Genomic DNA, 13,425 nt, shown 5'->3' with positions numbered 1-13,425 from the left:
ACATGACTGAGCGACTTCACCTTCACTTTTCACTTCCATGCATTGGAGAAGGAAATGGCAACCCACTCCAGTGTTCTTGCCTGGAGAATCCCAGGGACGGGGGAGTCTGGTGGGCTGCTGTCTATGGGGTTGCATAGAGTTGGACGTGACTGAAGCGACTTAGCAGCAGCAGACAGCATATTAAAAAGCAGAGACATTACTTTGTCAACAAAGGTCCATCTATTCAAGGCCATGGTTTTTCCAGTGGTCATGTATGAATGTGAGAATTGGACTATTAAAAAAGCTGAGCTTAGAAGAATTGTTGCTTTTGAACTGTGGTATTGGAGAAGACTCTTAAGAGGCCCTTGGACTGCAAGGAGATCCAACCAGTCCATCCTAAAGGAGATCAGTCCTGAGTCTTCATTGGAAGGACTGATGTTTAAGCTGAAACTCCAATACTTTGGCCACCTGATGTGAAGAGCTGACTCATTTGAAAAGACCCTGATTCTGGGAAAGACTGAGGGCAGGAGGAGAAGGGGACAACAGAGAACGAGATGGTTGGATGGCATCACTGACTCAATGGACATGGGTTTGGGTGGACTCTGAGAGTTGGTGATGGATAGGGACACCTGGCATGCTGCAGTTCATGGGGTCCCAAAGAGCTGGACACAACTGAGTGACTGAACTGAACTGAACTGGAAAAACCATAACTTTGACCTAAATGGATCTTTGTTGGCAAAATGGTGTCTCTGCTTTTTAATATGCTGTCTAGGTTTGGCATAGCTCTCCTTCCAAGGAGCAAGAGTCTTTTAATTTCATGACTACAGTCACCATTCACAGTCATTTTTGGAGCCCAAAAGAATTAAATCTGTCACTATTACCACTTTTCCCCCTTCTGTTTGCCATGAAGTGATGGGACCAGTCATGTCCAACTCTTCACAGCCCCACAACTTGTAGCCTCCCAGGCTCCTTTGTCTTTGGAACTTTTCCAGGTGAGAACACTGGAGTAAATTGCCATTTCCTACTCTAGGGGATCTTTCTGATCCAAGGATCAAACTCTCATTTCCTGCATTGGCAGGTGGATTCTTTACCACTAGCACCATGTGGGAAGCCCTTGAGAGAGGATAGTAATAATTCAAAACTGTTCAGAGGACCTAAAGCCAGGCTTCTTTCCATTCACATCCCAGTGAGAATCAGTTCCTTATCAACTACTCAGGAAAATGTACAAAACCCAAACCTCACTGGAGGCATCAAGCATGGTAGACAGTTTCCTGAGATGAAGCATAGTGATCCCTATCTCCAGGTATTCATACCCTTGTGTAATCCTCTCCCCTTGAGTATGGGCTGGACTTGGTGCTCACTCGTAAAGAACAGCAAACCGCAAAAGCAATAGTATGTCATCTCTGAGATTAGGTTAAGAAACTGCAACTTCCATCTCCCTACTTTTCCTTTTCCCTTTCCTTCAGTGTCTATTTCTTCTTCCCTTTGGCAAATATGTTTTGGCCATGTCAGGCACAAATCACCAACATCTCTCCAGTTTTGTCTCTCCTGGCTCTAACAAAGCTCATGGATAGGGCAGGCAAAAAAACTGTTTGCCTTAGAGGGTGGGGTCCAGAGGAGACAGTGAACACTCAGGATCAATGTTTGACCCTCTCGCACCCAGGGATGGGCTTGGACTGCTCCCCAAACAAGCACAAACTCCATGGTTTGTGCACTTCAGCATAAAAGAACATCAGATCCTTAGAGAAGTTAATGCTGCCAGTGGACAATCTGGAGGTGTTAACCGCCATGTCTGGAGAAATTAGCTCCCCTGGCCTGAAATTTTCCACTGAGAACTTTTTATAGTTTCTATTTCCATTTGTAATTATATTTGGGAAGGGTGGACTTAACAGATACTTTTGAGCTAGAGATGTTTTACATGCTCATGAATTAAATAAGGGTTTTATCCTACAGCCAAATTGTTAAAGAAAAAAAAAAGAAAAGAAAAGAAAAAAAGTGTCTCAGGCAGGAAGAAAGCCAAGTTCTACCAAGACAGAATTTCTCAAGGTCTTGGAAGCCAGTGTCTGGTTGAAAATTTGCTACAGCCTCATTTGGGGCATTCAGATAACTCTGACTATACCCTGATAGGCTGTTTGAGTCATTATCTCCCCTAAGAAGATCCAGTTCCAAGAGCAGGAAATTAAATAGCTTATTTTAGCCAAGAAGACTGCTGTAAATTGGCTAACTCCATTACTTTCATTGCAGTGCTTATCTCACCCTAAAGGACAGCCTTGGGGCGGCAAAGAAGCTCTTAACTGCTGAGAACGGGAGGGGCTCCCGCTGCACTAAGGCACAGCCTCAGGAGTGTCTGCAGAGAGGACAGTGCCATTAGGTGCCCTAAATGCCACCACTTTGGGTTCAAACAGGATTCTCTCTGATAATTTTTAACAAATCAGTGAGCTCTGTGAGGACAAGGATGTTATCCTTTATCTATAAGTATATTCTAAGGTGCTCTGTTTTCAGCCAAAGCCAAACTTTCTAACCTCTGAAAAGGGGGTGACAATACCCACACACTAGAAGCTGCAGAGAACATTATAAGTTATTCACCCAGAGTCCCTAACATGGTTCCTGGCATAAGTAACACTCAATATTCATATACTTAAATTAATGAATGAGAAGTGAATATTGCATAAGCAATCATGGAGATAAAATTAACCTTAAAAAAATCTTTATTTTTGTGTTTGCTATCTGTCAGACACCATTTTTAATGGACAGAGAGCATCAAAATATGTAGCAGAGAAGAACAATGTTTTTGCAACCTGCTCTACTAATATAAAATTTAATAGAGCAAAAATAACTTGTTATCATTATGGCCATTTTACAGGTGAGCAAAATGAGTATTTCAGGGGTTAAGTAATTTGCTGAAGCTATTCACAAGTATACAATAAGGTTTTCATAATTACATGAGTATCTGTTGAGTATGTCAGTTCAGTTCAGTTCAGTCGCTCAGTCGTGTCCGACTCTTTGCGACCCCATGAATCGCAGCACGCCAGGCCTCCCTGTCCATCACCAACTCCCGGAGTTCACTCAGACTCACGTCCATCGAGTCGGTGATGCCATCCAGCCATCTCATCCTCTGTCGTCCCCTTCTCCTCCTGCCCCCAATCCCTCCCAGCATCAGAGTCTTTTCCAATGAGTCAGGTCTTCACATGAAGTGGCCAAAGTACTGGAGTTTCAGCTTTAGCATCATTCCTTCCAAAGAAATCCCAGGGCTGATCTCCTTCAGAATGGACTGGTTGGATCTCCTTGCAGTCCAAGGGACTCTCAAGAGTCTTCTCCAACACCACAGTTCAAAAGCATCAATTCTTCCGTGCTCAGCCTTCTTCACAGTCCAACTCTCACATCCATAGTATATACATTAGCTCTTTTACTATTTCAGCAGCATCATCATTATGCTATGGACTATTAACTCCACATAACAAAGGAAGAAACAGAGGCTCAGAGGAGTGAAATGTTTATGGATCTGTTAGTGGCAGAGCAGGAACTCACACCCAAGTGGTCCTGGTAGCAAAGTCCATGTGCTTCATCCCAACATTGACCCATTAAAGTAGGTGCACCTTCTACCATAGGGTAAGAACTCCCTGTGAGGGTGTCAGTCTCAGGGAACAGGATGGGTCATATTCAGTTTCACGTCCTTCTCAGGACTGGCACAGTGCCTGTCTACAAATAAGCATTTGAAAAATATGGCACCTATTCTCTGCTCATGCTTGGGAAATGCTCTGCAAGCCTCCTACATAAGGTAGCTGGCATCTGTTGAGGAAATGTATTAGAGTTCTCCAGAAAAACAGAATCAATAAAATGTGTGTGTGTGGAAACAGATCTATTTTTAGAAATTGACTCATACAATTATGGTGACAGGTAAGGTGAAAATCTACAGGATGGGCCAATAGGTTAGGGACTCAGGAAGAGCCAGTCCTCAGATCCAGTCCCAAGGCCATCTGCCGGCAGAATTCTCTTTTGCTTGGAAGAGTACAGTCTTTTGTTCATTCAGGGCTTCACCTGATTGGGTGCAGCCCACTCACATTATGGAGGACAATCTACATTACTCAAAGTCCACCAATTTAAATGTTAATCTCGTCCAAAAACACCCTCACAGAAACATCTAGAATAATGTTTGACTACATGGCTGGGCACCATGGCTCAGCTAAGGGGACATATAAACTTACCAATCATAAGAAGTTAGACAAAAACATTTAAAAATATACACATGGGTCCACAGCTCTGCCTTCAAGAGACAAGCAGAGGATATACCACACTGTCTGACTGGCAGAGTCCACTTATGTACAAGCTACTACTTTATCGGCAATGTTTTGTAGTGAAATGTACTGAGAGTAACTGATGAAGGTACTGAGGAATCATGCAGGGCTCCAGACTGGACAGTGAACCTATGGCAGGGAAGCCCAAGGAGAAGCAGTTAGATGTCTCCTAGGAAGAAATTCAAATGATGAGGCAGGTCATGAGTCTGTGCAGCTGGGCCCCAAAAGGACACACACAGGTGACATCCCCTAACTCACGGGATGTAGCACAGTCTGGGGTCTGACATGGGTTCATATACTTATTGCTTTTTCAGAACACTAGAGAGGTTCATCTTCTCAAGCAGCACACATAAACTAAGTTCAAGAGACCAATGTGAAACAGAAAAGATTTTCTTAAACTCCAGTTAATAACTGCCATGAGCCAGGTTGATCTTCTTCAAGTAAATCAAATGACTTTGTTCAAAACCTTCAGATGAATTAAAGTCAAGCGAGTCTTTGCACTGCAAGTTCTGAGTCTGGATTCTACCTCTGTTTCTGACCCCATGCCCTAACACCTGCAGCCACTTTCCACGTGTACTCAAGCCAATATTGCTTCTTGCTGTTCTTTCATCATGTTATCCTTCTGCATCCCCTCTGCAGGGCAATTGCCTCCTTGCTGACCAGCCCATTCTTTCTTTCAGCAGGTTTATAGATCAAGGAACTAAGTGTGGCCTCCAATCAACAACCGTGGACAAACTGAGGTCTGCAGGCCAACATCCTATAAAAGGAATCAAATTCTACCATCAACCATGTGGGTGAGCTGGAAAGGGCACCCTGCTCCAGTTAGACCTTGAAAGGACAACAGCCCTGGAGACACCTTGTTTGCAACTTTATGAGAGACCTGGAGCTAGAGGACCCAGGTAAGGCATGCCCAGATTCCTGACTTGCAGAAACCATGAGATGATATATGGGTTGTTTTAAGCTGGCCAAGTTTTGGAGTAATTTGTTACAAAGCAATAGATAGCTAATATATCAAGTGACTTAAGCACTGCACAATTTTTCATGTGAGTAAATATGGTCCAGAAAACAGAAATAATTAAAATTAGTTCCAAGCTTTACTGATATTTTGTAAAGAAAGTGAAGGCAGGAGAAAAGACCACAGAAATGATGTTATAAAGGAGAAGAAGCATAAACATTTCTTGTATTAGTCATGGTAAGCTAATCTGAGAACAAACAACCCCGAATTATCTTGTTTGTAAAAGTCTTGTTTTTCCTCCCGCTAAGTCCAGTAGTTAATGACTATCTTCCAAGAGTAGGATGGCTAATCATTCTAGTTTTCTCAGAACTTGAGGGCTTCACAGGACACGAATGCTCTGTACTAAAACCAGAAAAGCCTCAGGCAAATCAGGATGAGTTGGTCACCTATCCAAAAATGAGTCCTTGAGCCAGCTCAGGTTCTTCATTGATTCTTCCACATTTATTCACATTCCATTAGTGAGGACTAATCACATGGCCCCACCACAGACTTCCTGGTGGAACAGTAGATAAGAATCCACCTGCCAATGCAGGGAACATGGGTTTGATCTCATCCAGGAAGATTTCACATATCTCAGAGCAACTAAGCCCATGTGCCACACCTGCTGAGCCTGGGCTCTGGAGACTGTGAGCTGAAACTACTGAGCCCACGTGTAGCAACCTCTAAAAAAAACCCCATGTGCCTACAGCCCATGCTCTGCAACAAGAGGAGCCACAGCAATAGAAGCCTGTGCACCAGAGTAAAGAGTAGCCCTTACTCACGACAACGGGAGAAGGCCGCACGCAGCAGCAAAGACCCAGCACAGCCAAACAGGAAAATAAATAAATAGTAGTCACATGGCCCCACCCAGATGCAAAGCAGCTGGCAACTGGGTCTCTGGAAAGAACAAATGGGTTAATGAGCATGTCACCAGTCTTTTTCCAATGCCCCAGCTTCCTATGGAGTCACAGGGGTGTTCTGAGAATGCATATTTGCAGTTAAACTTCCTCTCACTTAGCAGACCACCTTGACTTCATGGAGTGGCCATAGTCAGTCAGTTGTCAGAGATAAACATTCTCTAACGCAGGAAGCCAGCAACAATAAGAAGAAACCATTCTGCAGATAAAACAAAGAAGGAATAAAGGAAGAAAAGGGGATAAGCTGACCAAATCTCTTTTCAAGTCAAAGAATCAAAAAGTGATCACTTATAGTTCTTGCCCCTCTCCTGAAAATTAAATCTATATGCCTGTGTATGTGTATAACAATTCCTAGGTATAGAATAATACTTGTTAGTGGTAAAGGGAAGAAGGTTTACATTCTCAGACGATTTCTATCTTGCATCTGTCTTGCATTAAGAAACACTACTGCACAATTTAGACACATTTTTTTAAATAATTAAAGTTTAAGATTGAATTTTATATAGTTTTCCAGAAGAATCTCTTGCCTGGGCTATGTAAAAATTTTCCTCCAAGATGGGAGATGCTGCTTAATACAGTTTCACCTGATTTCCCCTGATGGGACAGTGTTAGTCCCCATCAAAGAGTTATGATGACAAAGGTGTTAATATTACCAGAGCTAAAGTAAAGACCAGTCAAGAATCTAGAATCCAGAGAAAAATTCTATCAGTAAAGGTCTTTGGGTAACTGTTGTTGCCAGATTGAGCTGGTTACATGATATGTGACTGAAAGTATCATGGTTCTTTGAGCTCAGGACAAAGTTCTGGAGGTCACATCAGAAGGGGTTCAGGTTGAAAGAGGTTTCAAAGATCAGGGGAAGAGGAATAAGAAGACTAGCAATTATAAGACTAGTAACTACTGTACACTTGATACCATGTGATGGTTTTCCTGCTAATGTTTGCCTACCTACTATATGCTCACTTCAGTCTGTGGTTTATCCAAACTATTGTGTCTTTGGCCTCCTCCAGCATAATTATCTTGGGGAAACTAAGGTGACACAGTGGTAATTAAACAGCTGTGAGGACATCAGTTCCTGCCATCATGGGGTAAAGATGCCCCAAAGCACTGCTTTGGTTTCTGGAGTATCCTCAGTTCAGTTCAGTTCAAGCCCAAATGTGGAAAGAAGCAGTAGCAGGATGCTGGAAAGATCAAGCTCTTTCACAGTGGAAGCTTCAGTGGCTGGTGAGCACAATCCAGTAAAGTGAGATGAGAAGGAAGGAGCTGTCAGTGCAGATGAATAAACGACTCCTTCCATGCAACCCTTTATCTGAATTTGTCAAAAAAACAAATACTCGACAGGAAATACATAACCCTAAATAGTAGCCTGATACACTTATTAGCTATAACTGAGTTTTCTAAAGACACGGCAGAGTTGATTCAGTGTTCATGCTTAGAGGAAGACTTAAACGGCTGGCCCCTTCTACTATTTAAAATTTAGAAAACCAGAATGTTCCTGATGAGAATCAGATCGCTATCTCGCATGAAGAAATATGCCTAGAAATATGGCACTAAATGTCTGCCTCACCCTGTTTGGGTACCATTTTGCAAATGGTGAGTTAAGTAAATATAGCTAGTCCATGTGAAGGCACTAGAGGTAAAAATTCTCAATATCTGGTGCCCAAACATGATCAAAGACAGTGAGACCTGATGTGTAGTTTGTCTGCTAGTTCAGACCGCTCTTCTAAATAAGATTTTAAACTTGATTAAGATACCTGAAATACACACTATGCAAAGAACTATATGCACATTTATCTCTTTATCAACTATCTATGTGTTTATCTATGTATGTATCTATCCATGTTATTGTAGATTAACTTAAGCACAAATACATACAATTACAAAGTCAAATAGTATACAAGTCTAATGACATCATACTTCTGGAAATATCTACCAGTCCTTATCACTAGGAAATGTTGCCATGCTAAACTGGTTTTCAGCTATTACTCCCTCGGAGACAACTGACAATGTTTGAAGACATTTTTTACCATTACAAGTTAGAGGTGGGATGTCACTGGCATTTAGTGTGTAGAGGCCAGGGATGCTGCTAAACACTCTATAGTACAGGTTCTTAGTTGCAAACTACAGAATCAACTCTACTTAGTTTAAACAAGAAATGAATCTTTTCAAGGCTATCAAGCAGCTCACAGCATTTCCAGGGGAGTCAGAGAGTCAGTCTTAGAGCTAAACAGCTGAAGTAATGCCCAAACACCAGTGCAACAAAGACAGTACATACACAGGATGGGTGCTTTGCCACCACCTTCACCAAAAAAGTGTCTAGCCAGCCCTGCTTTCTCTTACTGATTACTTCTGAACCGGAATTTCACACAGTGTGCCTAGTTGACAGAGATTAAAGTAATGCCTTGCAATACATGATGGGGCCATGGAAAAGATGGAAAAGCAGCTAATTTGTGGATGCATGAGATGAGAGCCGGTTTTTAAAAAGCATAGTGAGTAGCACAGCTGTGAGACTGAGAGCCAAAGGAGCTCGTGATCACCTTACTGTAACTGAAATAACAGTTTATTAACAACACCACATTTATTTCTAACAAGTCTATATTAAATAAATAAAGTGTTTTTAAACGGAGACACTCATAAACCAAGGTTATGTATTGAGCAGTTGATGAAACTGTGATGAGAGGCCTGCAAGAGCCCCAACCTGTATTTCCTCTAGAAGCAGTGATTCCTTACTCACTAGTTCAGTATTTGTGGCAACTTTAAGGCCACAACTACTGCAGATAATGAGAATCACTGCACCTTAGGAAGAGCCACTCAGAGTCAACTTCACCCTAACGTATATTTTCCTGATGGTATGCAGTTTTCTGAAAGCACATCCAAAAGGCTTACTGAGTGCCTGGTGGGAGGGTCGCTGTAGAGGAAGAGAGGAAGTCCTGGAGAAAGGGGATGTGGGAGGAACAGACAAGCTCCTCCCACTCCCCAGGAAATTATGATTCAACGCAGAGGCTCCTGGAGTAGAAACCCAGTGAATGACATGCCAAAGATCAGAGAGCTCAGGGACCATGATGCTTATTCTTGTGATTCAGTTCTGTCTTCAGCTCTGTCTTTTTCGCACTTGCCCCACAGTTATAGAAAGCTTTCCTTGTGACGACCTTTTGCAGCAACAATAAGGTATATGTTCCTCATGCCACGGTTACACTAGCCGTGTCAACTAGCCATCAGCTGTAACTCCTAGAAAGGACTAGCATCACACAATGTGATTCAGCCTGAGAATATTTTAGAAAATGGACAGGCTGACGGACGAGCAAATTTCTGCCAGCCAATCGGCCGCTCTAGAGTTTACAGCCTTTACTCACTCAACAAAGAACAACATTTTTCAGTCCCAGAAAATATACACAGAAGTATGTCTGGTAATATTAACATCAAGGAAACAGCAATATTTATTGAGCACTTCCTCTGTAACAAGCATTGATATCAGTATTTAACTTGCTGTAACTTGTAGAGCTTAGTGTACATCAAAGTCAAGTTAACTAGAACAGCATTTGGAAGAAATGATCTCTGGGCATGGAAGTTTCTTCCATATTGATGTAAATTTAGGCAGTGTTATTTCTGATCTCAAATTAGATGTGTGTCATGGCAATAGATAACCACTGAGGGCTTAGCAATGAAAATATTACATTATATTTGTTCATGGAATAAATATTTCTTAAGTGCCTATTTTGAGAAAGGGGGAAGGTTGGGTCCTGAGCACACCAAGTAGAACAGGGTCTCTGCCCACAGGAATTTACAGCTGGCAGAGAAAAGGATCACAAAGTAAAATGACTGAAAAGAAAGCATTGTACCTGTGAGAAGTGAACTGTAGACATGTTGCTGTAGAGGCTCAGAACAGGGCAATTTCTCCTCCGGAGGAGGCACTGGGATGGCTGTCAGAGGAGGGGATGTCTGAACTATATGTGAAGAGAGGGCAAGGAGGTGGTAGAGTGGGAGAGAGGGGTCAGGGCTCAGAAGGCAGGCAACTTCTGGGGAGAGTCTGTCATGGAGCAGAAAGCCACACAACACAGGAGGAAAAGAGAGTGTCCAGCATTTTGTTATGTTTCAGACCCTGGGCTAGGACTAGGATGCAGAGATAAGGCTCCTGTCCTCAAGCAGCTCATGCTCTAAGCAGTGCTTCTCGAAGTGCATCCTCCGTGAGATAAGAAGCACTGTCTGCAACAGAAAGCAACATGTCGATTCCTTATTAAGTCTGGATAGGCAACAAGTGAGCTATGTAATGAAGGAACTGACTTACATGACAAGCAGCAGGCATGCCCTACTTGGAACTGTGCTTCTCTAGAACAACAGCCTGCAACACAAGGCTTGTACAAGAAGACATATGGGCAGAGCAAGAAAATATTTAAATGTCCTCTTATCTAGAGCTGCAGTCTCATACTGACATCTTTGGGGCCAGATGTGTTTTGGATTTTCCTTCGGATGCCATAGAAGCAAAATGGCGCACATAGACTATGTATAGCATAACACAAGCCCTTAGGGCAACACCCGCTCATCAGCTACATGAACATTCCTGTAGCAAAATTCGTGACTGATCCTCAAGCAGCATAAACAGTGACTCTAAAGTCTTTCATCAGCAGGGTCAGGTTTTGCTGCTGTTGGAAGACAATTAGCCTCAGATTTCTTGCATTTCTGCACGGTCCAGTTCTTCTGAGCAAAGTCATTGGTGAGCTATGTTCAGAGATGACTAAAACAGCAAACATGCCTTGGGAGCTGGAGAGAGTGAGTGCGTTTGATAAGGGGAATGTCTTCCTCCCTGAAGACATTCCAGGATTGTCAAGCTTCCTCAGAAATGTCCCAGGGCAGTGAAGATATTGTCTTCCTCAGGGACACCCAAGAGAGGCAGGCGCCATCCTTACTATACTCCCCATTCCTAGAACATGGGGCTCAGCAAAGTTAACTAACCTGGCAGTCCCACGACCAAAAAGCAGTGGAGCTGGTTTGGAATGAGATTCTGCAGGGTTTGGCCCGATGTCCTGCTCTGATCTTATGCACTGTGCTTAGATGAGGACGTACCAAAAGCATTGCCTGCCATGGAACCTTAGTTAAGGCGAATCTCTTAACTGCTCTGACCCTATTTCCTTATCTGTAATACATTTCCACCTCTGAAAAGTGAGAATTTGGTGAAATGATCTTGAGATGGTGCACAATGAGATATTCCAAAAATTAAAAGTTGATATAAAGTGTAAGAGATTATAATTCATGTCACTGCAATCATTATGGCCGTCAAACACACAAAATGGGAGTGAGTAAAGTGACTTCTAGCCTCGCCACTACCTCCCATAGTGGCCTACAGAGCCCAAGCAATACCCAGGAGCCCTGCCTTGGTAGGGTACCGGCCTTGTCCAACAGCACCCCCAGGGCGTGGCCAAGAGACAAGGGGAAGGGAGTTTTGGCCTTGCAGAAGCAGAACTCATCCTGCTTCCTGCTTCCTTCATTCTAAAATAGTGAAGACCTCCCTGAGGGTGAAAGGGAGTGCTATGGAGCTGCTGTGCTTTGATTTTACCCAGAAATTAACAAGAAGAGCAGTTCCAGAGCCTCTCTGGGTAGGAATGAGGACTGCACACTTAATTCCCCTGACTTAGCTAAACAATCCCCGTGGCCAGCCTCATGGAATTTAGAAAGAGTAAATATTTTTTGGAGGTCAAGCAAACGATTTTGTTTTCTAAATACATGCTGACATGGGGTCTGGGGAAGAGAAATACAGGTTCAGATTAGATCTAACGAACAGAAACTCACATTTAAGCCCCAGCCATGCATCAGACACAGTCAGAGCTGGGCATGCACTCTGTTCTCTCCTTACTTCTCTCTGCAGCCCAGGAAGGAATGACCATCACCCTCATTTATTACAGATGAGAGAGGAAAAGCTCATAGAGGTTAACAGATCTATCACAGACATGTGGATGGCAAGTAACAGGCCTGGGGTCTAAACCCATCTTGCCCATCTCCAATACGCATGCTGTTTCCTGGTCAGTCTGCTCAGCTGACTTTTTAAGATCACTGATGACCAAAAGAATAAACACACGGTCATGCCAGTGTTTCTTCATCTGTTTGGACATAGCTTCTTTTCCTTTGGCTGATTAGAAAATTAGCTCCTTAAGATAATAAAATGGTGCTGTTGACTTTCCCATCTCCCCCTTAGATACTAACGAGCAGTGCCTGTGGAAGCCGACATAGATGTCCCTGCTTTGCCAGCTTTATTCACTACTCAGCTGCTATATTCAATCTGCACCTACAGTGCTGCTGTAAAGTGGAGGACGGCCTGAACTGAAAGTGAAAGTGTTAGTCACTCAGTCATGTCCAACTCTGTGACCCTGTGGACTGTAGCCTGCCAGGCTCCTCTGTACACGGAATTTTTCAGGCAAGTATACTGGAGTGGGTGGCCATTCCCTTCTCTAGGGGAACTTCCCGACTCAGGGATCTAACCCAAGTCTCCTACACTGCAGGCATATTTTTTACTATCTGAGCAACCTGGGAAGCCCAGAACAGATCAGTCAGTTATCAGAAGCGGCACCCTTGAGCCAGGGTCCAGCCTTGGTGACAAGTCAGAGGCCCCAGGAGGAAGCTGGGCTCCTTCAGGGACAGTGGTGGCTCACTGGCCTCCAGTCCCATAACTCAGCAAGTGACAGGCTTCCTCCTATTCATGGCCACATAAACCTCTGTTCACTGACCACCCCCTGCCCCAGATTTTTGTTGCTGGGACTTGTATTGTAACCTGGCATTAAAGGTACAGAGTCTAGTTTAGGCTTGAAATTGAAAGGGAGATTTGAAAAAGGTCTGAAAAAATATTAAATATTATTAAAACATTCAAAAACTGAAAGAGAAAGAAAGAGGTTGTGTGGAGCAGAGAAAGACAGAGCGAGAAGGAGAGTGAATGGTCACTGTCTAGAGAAAGGGGATGCTGTTGAAACACAAACAATGCTTTATTTTTGGGTGTATTTTTGTGGCAGAAAGTCCAAGAAAATATAACCTTTTTATGTCATTGGACGTTTACTATACAGTGGCCACTGGTTTGGCACTCTACCTACATTATCTGGAATGAGATCTCCTTATAGGAAATCCAAACTGCACACCCACTGATGCCTTTTGAGAGAAAAGAGAGAAATGCAAATGAGGAGGAAGAGAGGGAGAAAAAGAATGGGCTAGACAGGTAGCTATAAGCATGCACGTTCTAGTACTGTGTTACACGGGGAACTGA

This window comes from Capricornis sumatraensis, chromosome 5, assembly GCF_032405125.1.
Source record: "Capricornis sumatraensis isolate serow.1 chromosome 5, serow.2, whole genome shotgun sequence".
Taxonomy (NCBI): domain Eukaryota; kingdom Metazoa; phylum Chordata; class Mammalia; order Artiodactyla; family Bovidae; genus Capricornis; species Capricornis sumatraensis.
The sequence above is the reverse complement of the archived record's forward strand: the minus strand, read 5'-3'. Positions refer to the sequence as shown.